This window comes from Berghia stephanieae, chromosome 1, assembly GCF_034508935.2.
Source record: "Berghia stephanieae isolate SIO BIC M18660-M18661 chromosome 1, UCSD_Bste_1.3, whole genome shotgun sequence".
NCBI lineage: Eukaryota > Metazoa > Mollusca > Gastropoda > Nudibranchia > Aeolidiidae > Berghia > Berghia stephanieae.
This window is the reverse complement of record NC_088360.1, coordinates 95,517,792-95,531,516: the sequence shown is the minus strand read 5'-3', so window position 1 is coordinate 95,531,516 and position 13,725 is coordinate 95,517,792. Positions and strand designations below refer to the sequence as shown.

Genomic DNA, 13,725 nt, shown 5'->3' with positions numbered 1-13,725 from the left:
GGCATAATTTACAATTTTTAAAAATGTTTTATAGTGTCTCTCCGTCACTCTCAAGTAGATCGTTGTGCTTGTGTGTGTGTGTGTGTGTGTGTGTGTGTGTGTGTGTGTGGGAGTGTGTGTGTGTTTGTGCTTTGTACTACACACTCTCGGCCTGCAACAACGCCTATATATATTTACTGAAAATTATGTACCATAGTTGCTCATAGACAGGACACACACATACAAACACAATTACACACACACAGTTTCACGAACTAGACCTAGCGTAGCTTTCTGTTGCCTTAAGCTGTAACCTTATACGAGCGTAATGTGGGCTAATGGACATGGACATTATACATGGATTCCAGGGTATGGTAGCATAAAATGGCAATTAAAAAGTTTGGGTTGAAATTTGCATTCATTCTTCTAATTGTCAATAAAAGAGGTAATAGACTGGCAGATTTTCTTAAATGCGAGACTAAAACATAATTTCATTGTTTTGTTTAGCCTGAAATTTTCAATGCCAGTATTCCAAAACATTATGGCTCATTTAAATCTTTACACAATTTTCGAGTGTTAGTGTTGTTATATAAGTATCAAAATGATATAAATTTATCTCAATGTTTGAGCATTATGAGCGCTTATATAGCACAATATCCACTAAATGTGCTCAAAGTGCTCAACACAAGGGTCTCTGGCCAACAACAAATAACATCAAGGATGAGAAATGATGCCTGTTAGTCGATATTAATATGTTCTTTCTGACAGAGACAATGCTGTTAATGATCAGGTAGTCATTTTACACCTGAGTATGGTGAGAGAATGTGAGTAAAGAGCCTTTTCCAAAAACTCAACAATGTGCCACTCAAAGCAGGACTTGAACCAAGGACCTTCTGATCCAAAGGCGAGTGTCAGACCACTAGACCACATAGCTGCACAAATTTTCGCTTGTTCATTTCTCCAAGTTTTCACCAGAGACAAAAGGCCCCTAAATCAATATGTGTTCCCAAAATATCTTCAAAACATGTGTTATCTTAATCAATCTAATTTTTCCCTGGAAATCTCCCATCAGCAAGGTGCTATCTTCAGCTCCTCCATAGTCAATGACAGCATGAAGTTGCTGGTAGTAGTAGCTATGTGACATTATAGCACCACGTGATTTAAATTTCCCTCACATTGGTTGCAAATTTAGCTGTGGTGAGAAGGGAGTTGATTGGCTTCCAGACAAGTTACGGGACGTTGTGCTTCAAACATTGGTATCAGGGAGACATTCTAGATATGGACAACTCAATCCTCTGTGTGGCCTCTTACGTTGACTCTTCCTTGATGTAAATCTCAGTCAATGCCATCCTCAAAGTAGCCACCTAGTCTTGCTGATACCAAACACAACCCATGAGTTCATCTTGCCTCTTGCTTTTTGCATTGTTCTCCTGGATGTATAAGAAAGTGGTATCTGCATTGCAGTTTCCTTTCAGTTTTCACAGCAAATGCTTCATGAATCTCCAGTTTTTTTCCACATCCAAGACATGTTGTTGGTTTGGTGTCATCAACCGGTAGTAATTTGTCAATGTTATTGATAGAAAAGTTACATACAAAATCATTTGACCTTTTGGAGAGAGATTTGGAGTGGCTCCACTTTGGTTTCAATCATGTGACAAATCCAGCACCAATTACAATTATTATAAATTGACAAGGTCAGGGAAACATGCAAGCCGTCATCCCACGTCATAGTAGAATAATATGAAGGACTGTCTTCTCCAGATATCAAATCAGGGCACATTACATTAATCTTACTCTTCAGATAAAAATATAATAGGAGCTATTATCAAATAATAATATATTTCCTAGTTGTAATGAGCAAAATTTATTTCTCAATGCAGTGAGCTGTGTAAAAAAAATGGTATGGATGATAAGCAACATCACATTGAATATAATGGATATGGCCCTCTGAATTAAAACAAATCTCAGAAAACATGAGGACACTTGAGTAAAATGTATTTCCCAGAGGTAATACATCAAACAAAAGAATTGGCCCTTGATTATTATCATGAGCATATCAAATCTTAGTATCTTTTTTTTTAATGTCAATTTCAGGACTCAGAGATAAGATATTGTAGGGACATAGAGAGTATAATATATAGTGGTTTTATTAGTGAAGTCTGCTGTTTATAATAATTTGTAACCAGTTGTGCTGACAGCTGGACAGCGTTATAATATTTTCCACTTTTAAGACTTTTATTTCATGTAAAAACATCCTTTATTTATCATTCTTTTTTTTTTTTTTTTTTTTTTTTTAGCAAACACTAATCAGTGCTGATGGTGACAAAAAGACAAAAAGGAGGCAAATTTTGAACGATTGCCTTTTATTTTAAGACCCATTTTTACTGTACTAACCCCAACTATGATAAAGTATCATTGATACTCCAGCTAACTTATGGAGAGTGAGAAACTGCACCTTTTGTTCCACAACACATCAAGTCTCTCACTGTCAGCACATTTGATTGGAGGAAATGTAATTTTTTAAAAGGGAGAAATTCCTCCTCTGACTCCAAAATCACGGATCCAAGGAAAACTATCAGGACTGATTAATGTATTTAAAACTTTGAGCTAGAACTTAACATGTGAGTTGATAAGTGAATTATATTTGCATGTCACTGGGTAAACAAATACATGAATAAAAAAAAAATTATGCCTTTTGCGCCATGATATCATAAGATATCGTGGCCTAGGCATTCCACGAAGGAATATAGATAACTCATCAAACAAGATGTCTGATATCACCAGGAATCACCCATATTGTCCAAGTGAGCAAATTGAGGGTTAATAATCTTGCTCAAGGAAAAAAACGAAAGTGCCTGAAGCGGGGCTCGAACCCGGGTCATCCGGATCACAGTGCAATGCCTTAACCACTCAGCCACTTCGCCCCACATGAATAAAGGACGGTTTTAAAGAGTCTAAAAGTGGCAAATAGACTAAGTTTAAACAAGCATTAGTAAAGCTCGAACAGAGATGTATTCATTTGGCATGCTGTTGATTATTTCTTCCTCACTATTCAGTTAAAATGTTGTCCTCAAATTATAAAACGACCTTTGAAAAACGAAGGAGACAGCTTATGACATGTCTACGGAATATGTTTATAACAGACTTACATCAGGTGGCATAAATCGCCTTCGCTGTAACTGCTCATCAAATACAGGTGTCTGACCGGGAAAGAGAAAACACTTTGCTTCTCTAAAATGTTCATAACCTCCTATAGATTTGCCACATAGCCAACAAAAGCTTTGACCACATTTGCATGTCATCTTATTGCATCTGTAAAATAAATAGATGAATAGAAAAATGGTGCACATACCACATCAACAAAAATAATGATAAAGAAATAATAGTTACAACAACAACAATAATAATAATAATAATAATAATAATAATAATAATAATAATAATAATAATAATAATAATAATAATAATAATAACTATTATTCTTATTATAATAATAACAATAATAATTAGAAAATAATCATAATCATAAAACTCATAATTATGATAATATTCATTTTAAAGAAATAAAAATAAATAAATAAATATATAAATAAGTAATTGATTGATTAATAAATAACTAAATAATAATAATAATAATAATAATAATAATAATAATAATAATAATAATAATAATAATAATAATAATAATAATAATAATAATAATAATAATAATAATAATAACAATTAGAAAATAATCATAATCATAAAAATCATAATAATGATAATAATAATTTTAAGGAAATAAAAATATATAAATAAATAATTGACTAATTAATTTATAATAGTAATATTATTATTAACAATAATAATAATAATAATAATAATAATAATAATAATAATAATAATAATAATAATAATAATAATAATAATAATAATAATAATAATAATAATAATAATAAGGATCCAAGTTAGAAAATTTTCCAACCAATGAAAAATAGTCTGTCGCGGAATGATATTTTTTGCTACCATCCATTATAATAGTTAATTATTTTAAAATAATTTCATAAAAGACATAGGTAGGTAGATTTTAGCTTGAACCACAAGTACATGTACAGCAGGTCTATTAATAGATTGCAATAAACTATGGGCCAAAACAATGTCCATTTTGTAGTTCTGGTTTAAGTCAATTTCAAAGGATTTAAACCACTATCAGTCACTTGGTAGAAATAAATCTACCAACTTGAAAAAAGGCCAAAAAGCGAAACCAAAACTCTTCAGGCCACCTCAAATTTGGACCAAAAATGGGGCCAATCTCGCAACCCTGACCTCAAAAGTGAGTGGAGAGGCACTTATGTTGGTAACACAAGATATGAAGTGAGTAGAAAAGTGCCAGAAGACAATGGAGAATAAAAATTTTTTCGCGCGTGGTGGGGTTTGAACTGCGACCTTATTGGTACAAACTCCGCTGCAGTGAGAGCGTGCTCTACCGTGTGAGCTATCCACGAACACTTAAATATTCGTTTCAACCCAAAGTCATTTCTAGATCCCTCTCTCACCCACTCTTGAGATCGCCGATTCGTTCACCACATCGCGAAGTAATTTGACCAGCAGTTAGCTTAATAGCCATATTTCATCACAAACATAAACATAGAAACGATTGAGACATTGAGTATGCTCCGTGTAGGGGTGAATTTTTAATTCAGAATATGAGTGAGCAGCACTTATGTTGTAACAACAAGATATGAAAGTGAGTAGAAAGTGCCAGAAGCAATGGAATAAAAATTTTTTTCGCGCGGTGGTGGGTTTGAACCTGCGACCTTATTGGTACGACAACTCCGCCTGGGAGGTGAGAGCGTGGCTCTACGTTGAGCTATCCACGAACACTTAAAATTCGTTCAAACCCAAAGTCATTTCTAGATCCCTCTCTCACCCACTTCTTGAGAATCGCCCATTCGTTCACGCACATCGCGAAGTAATTTTGACCACAGTTAAGCTTAATAGCCATATTCTCATCACAAACATATAACATAGAAACGATTGAGACATTGAGTATGCTCCGGTGTATGGGGTGAATTTTTAATTCAGAAAAGTGAGTGGAGCAGGCACTTATGTTGGTAACAACAAGATATGAAGTGAGTAGAAAAGTGCCAGAAGACAATGGAGAATAAAAATTTTTTTCGCGGCGGTGGTGGGGTTTGAACCTGCGACCTTATTGGTACGACAACTCCGCCTGGCAGGTGAGAGCGTGGCTCTACCGTGTGAGCTATCCACGAACACTTAAATATTCGTTTCAAACCCAAAGTCATTTCAGATCCCTCTCTCACCCACTTCTTGAGATCGCCGATTCGTTCACCACCATCGCGAAGTAATTTTGACCAGCAGTTAAGCTTAATAGCCAATATTCTCATCACAAACATATAACATAGAAACGATTGAGACATTGAGTATGCTCCGGTGTATGGGGTGAATTTTTAATTCAGAAAAGTGAGTGGAGCAGGCACTTATGTTGGTAACAACAAGATATGAAGTGAGTAGAAAAGTGCCAGAAGACAATGGAGAATAAAAATTTTTTTTCGCGGCGGTGGTGGGGTTTGAACCTGCGACCTTATTGGTACGACAACTCCGCCTGGCAGGTGAGAGCGTGGCTCTACCGTGTGAGCTATCCACGAACACTTAAATATTCGTTTCAAACCCAAAGTCATTTCTAGATCCCTCTCTCACCCACTTCTTGAGATCGCCGATTCGTTCACCACCATCGCGAAGTAATTTTGACCAGCAGTTAAGCTTAATAGCCAATATTCTCATCACAAACATATAACATAGAAACGATTGAGACATTGAGTATGCTCCGGTGTATGGGGTGAATTTTTAATTCAGAAAAGTGAGTGGAGCAGGCACTTATGTTGGTAACAACAGAAATGAGTATGAAAGTGCCAGAAGACAATGAGAATGACAAATTTTCGGCGGGTGGGATTGAAACCGCACCTTATTGTAGACTCCGCCGGCAGGTGAGAGCGTGGCTTACTGTACACCTCGAACCTTAAATATCGTTTCAAATCCCCAAAGTCATTTCAGATCCCTCTCTCACCACTTGCTAGATCGCCATTTCGTTTCAACCCACATCGCATTTTAGATATTCTTCGACCACAGATGACCAAAAAAAAATTTTTATTCTCCATGCTCTGGCACTTTTACCACATATGACCATTATGTTTACCACATAAGTTGACCTGCTCCACTCACTTTTCTGAATTAAAAATTCACCCCATACACCGGAGCATACTCAATGTCTCAATCGTTTCTATGTTATATGTTTGTGATGAGAATATTGGCTATTAAGCTTAACTGCTGGTCAAAATTACTTCGCGATGGTGGTGAACGAATCGGCGATCTCAAGAAGTGGGTGAGAGAGGGATCTAGAAATGACTTTGGGTTTGAAACGAATATTTAAGTGTTCGTGGATAGCTCACACGGTAGAGCCACGCTCTCACCTGCCAGGCGGAATTGTCGTACCAATAAGGTCGCAGGTTCAAACCCCACCACCGCCGCGAAAAAAAAATTTTTATTCTCCATTGTCTTCTGGCACTTTTCTACTCACTTCATATCTTGTTGTTACCAACATAAGTGCCTGCTCCACTCACTTTTCTGAATTAAAAATTCACCCCATACACCGGAGCATACTCAATGTCTCAATCGTTTCTATGTTATATGTTTGTGATGAGAATATTGGCTATTAAGCTTAACTGCTGGTCAAAATTACTTCGCGATGGTGGTGAACGAATCGGCGATCTCAAGAAGTGGGTGAGAGAGGGATCTAGAAATGACTTTGGGTTTGAAACGAATATTTAAGTGTTCGTGGATAGCTCACACGGTAGAGCCACGCTCTCACCTGCCAGGCGGAGTTGTCGTACCAATAAGGTCGCAGGTTCAAACCCCACCACCGCCGCGAAAAAAATTTTTATTCTCCATTGTCTTCTGGCACTTTTCTACTCACTTCATATCTTGTTGTTACCAACATAAGTGCCTGCTCCACTCACTTTTCTGAATTAAAAATTCACCCCATACACCGGAGCATACTCAATGTCTCAATCGTTTCTATGTTATATGTTTGTGATGAGAATATTGGCTATTAAGCTTAACTGCTGGTCAAAATTACTTCGCGATGGTGGTGAACGAATCGGCGATCTCAAGAAGTGGGTGAGAGAGGGATCTAGAAATGACTTTGGGTTTGAAACGAATATTTAAGTGTTCGTGGATAGCTCACACGGTAGAGCCACGCTCTCACCTGCCAGGCGGAGTTGTCGTACCAATAAGGTCGCAGGTTCAAACCCCACCACCGCCGCGAAAAAAATTTTTATTCTCCATTGTCTTCTGGCACTTTTCTACTCACTTCATATCTTGTTGCAACCCTGACCTCAACACGCCAATAGAAAAGTGAAAGTAGACAAGAGAAACAAAGACTGGAGGGAAATCTCTTTCGCCCAGTGATTCTGATGTTTTGTAAAAACTCGTATGCAAGAAAACAAAATGCATTTAATATTGGAAATTGAATCTCAAAAAAAAAAAAAAAGAGCTGTGAAATGAAAAATATGGATTAGCGGAGTTTGTTTTTTGTCATCGATTGTGGAATTTTTTTCCCTCTGAGGGCGGATTTATTAATTTTTTTTTTTTTTGATCGTAGAAATTTTTATGTTTCGATCACAGAATCCATGGACATAACTGAAACCACAGGATTCAGCGGATCCACTGAAAACTTGGATCTCTGTAATAATAATTTTAAAAAAAACAACAACAAAATATAAAACAATAATAAGCATCATACCCTCCACTTTTCTCCACAGGAATTTTACATTGTGGGCAATTCAAAGTACTTTTCTTCTTCAAACTTTTGGAAGCTATTTCCTCCTCCATCTTCCTCACCATCTCATCATACTTCTTTTGTTCTGTCTTAGAAAGATTTGTCCCTCTTCTCTGGACATTTTCTAGATGCTCTTCATCGGTCTGACATGCAGAACCCTGAAGAAAATATAAATAGAGATAATATCACATCCATAAACTTTCAGTGTAATAATTACTTGGAACACTCATAGATAGCCTATCCTGTGATAATTTCCATTTTACTTTTTCTGGGTTGGGTACTTTGACCTCCCATGTGGGCAGGAGGCCACTTGTGTCTTCTACCCCCTTATATCTGTTTTTCAAGTTTCTTTCCGTCTTTGTCTTGGAATGGGATTGCTTGGTTTTCTTCTGGCCTTTGCTGGAGTCCATAGCTGAGAGGGAAGCAGTCAAATGTTTAGTATTATTTTTGGGAGATGATTTTCTCTCCTTGTTAATCATCTCTCTGTTGTGTATTGTTAGTTATGTTTTCTGTTTTGGATATATTCTGTGAACATTTGAGTGTATTCATCTCAGTGGGATCCTGTGTTGGTGTCTGGATTGTACTTATAGGTGATCTCAAACTAAGAACACTAATAGTTTGCTCTTGGAATCTTTATCAGCTCCCGATTTGAACCAGTCTTCTTTGTCTTACTTTTTCTCGGGTACCTTTACTTGTAATTCTAGAATTTTTACACTTTCTGCGCTGAAATGACATAAATGTGTCACAAACGTCATAAACCCCTTCACTTTAAAAAAAATATCTTGGATTTTACGAAGAAATCTTTTTTTGTGTGGATGTGGTCTAAAATCTTGTCTTATGATATGAATGAGTTTTACTTTCCTCCCGATCTATTATGATAGGTCTATGTAAGAGACAATATTATCCTATTGTATATCTCAGATATATTATATCTCATTATTCATCCATATCAGCAACAATGATTATATTTTTTAATTTCATTATTTTTTCTTCTAAAATTTTGCAGGCATATCTATCCACTGGGACTTTAGAAATCTCAATCAATCAAATCTCAAAATCACGGAAATCTCAAACCCATCTCAATTCCCCATTTTAATATCTCTAATTTCATAGCATTGACAACACGACAGTCTCAAATCTTTTTGACACCAACAAGGAAATCTCAAACAGTGATTCATTTGTCCATTTGTGAAAAAAAATTCTTTTGCTTTTCTTTACATTGAACAGAAACCAAAGATGCCATCGATCTCCCTTTGTTAGATAATGTGTTTTGTTTTTGTGTATGTGTATGTGTGTGTGTGTGTGTGTGTGTGTGTGTGTCAAAGTGGCTTGGTCATGTCTGCAAGATGCCAGTGGATTGCATCCAAATAACAGCATTACAATGAACTCCACATGGAAAAAGAAACCAAAGTAGACCTAATGAAACCCGGAGAAGGACCTTAACCCCTACAGAGAGAAATCAAAAGCCCAGGGCCTCATCATAAAGATTGCATCTCATGCAGCGAAAGACCGAGAACATTGATGATCACTCGCTATTGGCTTAAGCACCCGACAGCAAATAGAGGATTGAGTGAGTGAGTGAGTGAGTAAAAAGGGATTAGGAAGATGTATTGGTCTGAAGTACAAGGTAGAGGAAGATGAGAGGTGGTGGTGACAGTGATGGAAGTAATGATGGGTAGTGCATGGACATTATGGAATGCCACTATAATGGGGACTTTTCTAGCCACATAACCCTTGTTTCTATCCGTGGCCCACTATATCAAAATTGACAACAAATATTACCTTATCATACAGATCTTAATACTTGTTGTGCGTTATATATTTTTTGTTTATATATAATATATATATATATATAATATATATATATATATATATATATATATATATATATATATATATATATATATATATATATATAATATATAAATATACGTCAATCTTAGGGAAGGCTAATTACTCTATTTACTGAGTGTTCTGTCTATAAGAAGTCACCAAGAGGCTATTGACAATGAATTTTTTGGCTTCAGGGTTAAGGTTACAGTTTTGAAACCACTTTCTGATTCTTAACATTAAAATTTGTTAAGCAGAAATCAAAATATAAAATAATATATCACAAAATACCATCTTATTATAAAATAAGCAAATAAATTACCTGATGCCAGATTAATTGACATTGAGTACAAAAGGAGAAATAGCAGAAAGTACAATGGCCTAAATGGAGATCTTCATCTTCCTCTTTAATTACAAGACTCTGACATCTGGGACAATAGACTGTATCTCCCATTGCATCCAGCGTTTTCTGCCATGAAAAAGGAGGTTTTGAAGGTCATTATTCCAAAGTAAAGAAGTAAACTGAGCAAATCAAACTAGCATTGTTTTAAATTTTTTTTTCTCTCTCTCTCTCTTCTTTTTACCTGTTATTAAAAATAAAATCTCTTGGCAACTACAGCAGACAAAGACAAGGAGGTTAAACCATATTTACTTTTTGTTTTCCAGCTTTTTTAATTTTTTGAATTAGCCATTTGTTTGTTTTTGGGTTTAACCTCTCTTCCGAATTAAAAAATAAAATCATATCAAAGCCCGTGATTTGAATATGGCATATATATTTATATGAATGACATAATCACAATCTTCAAAAATCTAAGAAACCAAATGGTCCCATTATTTTTTATTTAACCATTGATCATCATCACCACCACCATAATCATCGTCATCATTATCATCATTACCATGGAGTGAGATAGCTAAGTAGATAAGGATCTGCATGTACCAGATTTGAGCCCACTGCTGGCATCTCTTTTTTTCCTTGAGTAAGAATTCGTCACTTTATGGTTCTGTGCTGCAGTTGATACCTGGGCTATTTGGGTCTTTTTAGTGTGTGACAGAAACTATGGACAGTTTTCCTCTAGGATGATTAAAGATAATTTCTATCATCATCATTAATCCTCACCATCACCACCACCATCATCATCATCATCATCATTATTTTTTTTAAAAGAATCTTTATGAATATAATATATATTTTTTCTTAATCTTTGAAGGGCATATTGGTATGGAATCAATTTCAAGATGTTTGTTTAAAAACTTGGAGCGTACCTGTAACAGGAGTTTCTCCCATCTATCATAGGCATCTGGATCCAAGACTGATTGCACCACATATGGTGGAATGAGCGTGTTGCATTTCATATCAGGACACCTGGAATATTATATTTTAATACTTATATAAAGTTGTGAATGAAGATATGGTCTTGGATTCACAACATAAATTAGATTCGAAGATTCAAGCTGGTCAAATGGGGCTTTTATTGGGCCTTATTTTATTAAAACTGCCAAAAAAGAAAACGGAAAATAACATAATTTTCATTTTTGAACAAAAGAAGAGAACATAAAGCATCCTGAACAATGGCGCTTGCTTGAAAGGGTCACCCTGAACACTGTGAAATGTCTGTGAAAATATAGATTCTCACAAATTTCACAGATATATCTAAAATCTTAAGTCTGCTTGAAAACAAATATAGATGGAAGCGTCATTGTATTGTGTCAACTTATTGTTGTGTCCATGGTGAATTGACATTTTCAAAGTTGGAAAATATTGAGTATGGTTAGTGATAGTTTTCAGGCTCTGGAGTTAGAGCATTTTACACAATTTTCAATGCTTTACTCAAAGTTGAATGATTATTTCAAACTATAAACTGGATGATTGTTCTTTCCAGAAATTCCTAAAGAACACACAAGCAATTAAGGGAAATTTCTTCACAATGGGCCTTTAGTATTAAGAATTGTTGCCATTATATATCTTATATGAAGTCAAATGCTTTGGGATATTTTCTAACTTGCTGCTGTTAAGGCCTCAAGAGACAACAGCTGAAATGTCTGCTCAGCACTTTGACGGATTAATTGGTAAAAGATATGTCTGTATTCTGTTAATTATTTAATGGAGTTCATTCATATCTGGTTCATAAATTTTCAATTTTCAATATCAATTTGTGAATATGATAATAAAATTAATATATATTTTAACAAATTGCAATTCCATAGATTTTCCATGCTCAATGCACTTCGCAATAGCTAATTTATTCCCAGAGGTAGACCATCTGGAACAAATTTCCATTTCATACAGCATAAGTGGCCTATTATATGCCTTTTTGGACTAGCCCTCTTGTAATATCACTCACTGATTGCTGCCAGGTACTCATTAACAGCTGAACCATGAGCGATAATACATGTAAATTGACTTAACCAAGAACACGATACAATAAAAGAGTTCAGAAATCGTTGCCACCAATGCAGTCATTGATTAAGCTCAACATCACTTGAGTTTGTTGCAAGACAAGATATCAAACTGCTGAACTACCTCATACGTGATAAATATTTATGACCAATCACCTCTATCTGATATTATGTCAAAGGAAAACCAGATACTTAAAATTGAATGCAAATTCTAAATTGAAGCCTTCTTCTACTTCTATTGCAATGATGATGAATGTAGCTTCTAAAACTGAAAAATCCCATATTTCATTTTCTGACATTTTGACTTTAATTTCAATTTTTGGTACCTCATTAAAAATCCCAAATTTAATTTTCAGATCATTTTGACATTCATTTCAATTTTTGGTATCGGATTAACGTAATACCAGATTGAGATGTTATTATCGATAACAAAAAATACCTCAATTCTTCAACAGTACCATCTTTGACATGCAGTTCACAAAAAGCTGTCATGCACTCATGACAGAATTTATGATCACAATCCCGCAGTTTAAAAAATTTAGTCCCTGGTTTCTCATCAAAACAAACCTCACATTCATGTTGGCTTTGGCAGAACTCAATATCTTCAAGGTCTCTGTTGTATCTGAAATCAAAGTAATGAATTATTTTAAAAATGAAATCAATATAAAACATCTGTCAAGCACATTTGCACTGGATTCTCAATGCTTGATGCCTTTCATAATGCTACATTTTTTCCAAAGGAGGACATACACAAGCCGCCTGATGAGCATTCTTTTTGTACTAGCTGACTTGCAATATCTGACATTGCATGTAATAAGGTACTCAATCACATCTGAGTTGAGTGGGGTGACTTTTGTAAAGCGCCTTACTTGAGGATACAACGCTAACGACAGAGTGTGATGACAATTGTCAGCCAATGACTGACCATAATCAATGTTGCTTGACTTTGATTAAAGCTGAGAAAATGTCCTGCTGAGTCACCAATGGTTTAGAGAGAGTGGTGTCTCTTGAAACAAACACTCTGAATTTAGGCTTCTTTAGTAACTTCAGATTTTCATCTATCCTTATTTCTAAAAGCAAAGCTTTGCAATAAACCAACTTATTTTTAAAATAAATTAAATGTTTCAGCATTCCTCGTGGCTTTTTGATGACACTATCAACTCTTTAAAAAACAAAATTTATGTTTCCTAAAACAATCAACAAAGTGAACGGTTATCAAAACTTTTAGTTTTAGAGTAGATTACTGAAAACTGTCCTTCAATGTAATAAATTTTGTTTAAAACTGCTGGAAAACATAAATTCAGGAGTGTCTTCAAAATTGTGAACAACAAATGGCAGAGAAAGTCGAATCAAAAAGGCCACATTTTTATTAAATCTCTTTTTAACTTGGCTTTTTTTCCCCTCTCTAGAATGTCTCATCAAATCTTTCTGCAAAACGATTTACATGATACAGTAGAACATGAAAGTAACGTACTCGGAAATAGCGAGAACTCGGAAATAGCGAGTAAAATCTAAATCCCCGTTTTTTCCCCTTATTTGAGTCAATAAAATGAGCATGAAAGTAGCGAGTATGAAAAAGAGGTCAACTCGGAAATAACGAGCATTTCCTGCCCCAGCCTAGGACTGTGAACGAAGTAAAGCAAAACCAGAGACAATGGCAATTTAAATATTTTTAGCCT

The 13,725-nt window shown here is 35.2% G+C and overlaps 1 pseudogene across 1 annotated transcript in view; it reads right to left on the bottom strand.

The window, feature by feature from the left end:
* The window catches only part of LOC144962428 (E3 ubiquitin-protein ligase RNF14-like), a 37,088-nt pseudogene that overhangs the window by 7,144 nt on the left and 16,219 nt on the right, over positions 1 to 13,725 (bottom strand). The window contains exons 7-11 of the transcript XR_013643477.1: positions 12,486 to 12,668; positions 10,913 to 11,012; positions 9,969 to 10,115; positions 7,781 to 7,974; positions 3,129 to 3,291 (exon numbers count right to left, since the gene is read on the bottom strand). The product of XR_013643477.1 is annotated as an E3 ubiquitin-protein ligase RNF14-like (transcript). The remainder of the gene's footprint in view (positions 1 to 3,128; positions 3,292 to 7,780; positions 7,975 to 9,968; positions 10,116 to 10,912; positions 11,013 to 12,485; positions 12,669 to 13,725) is intronic.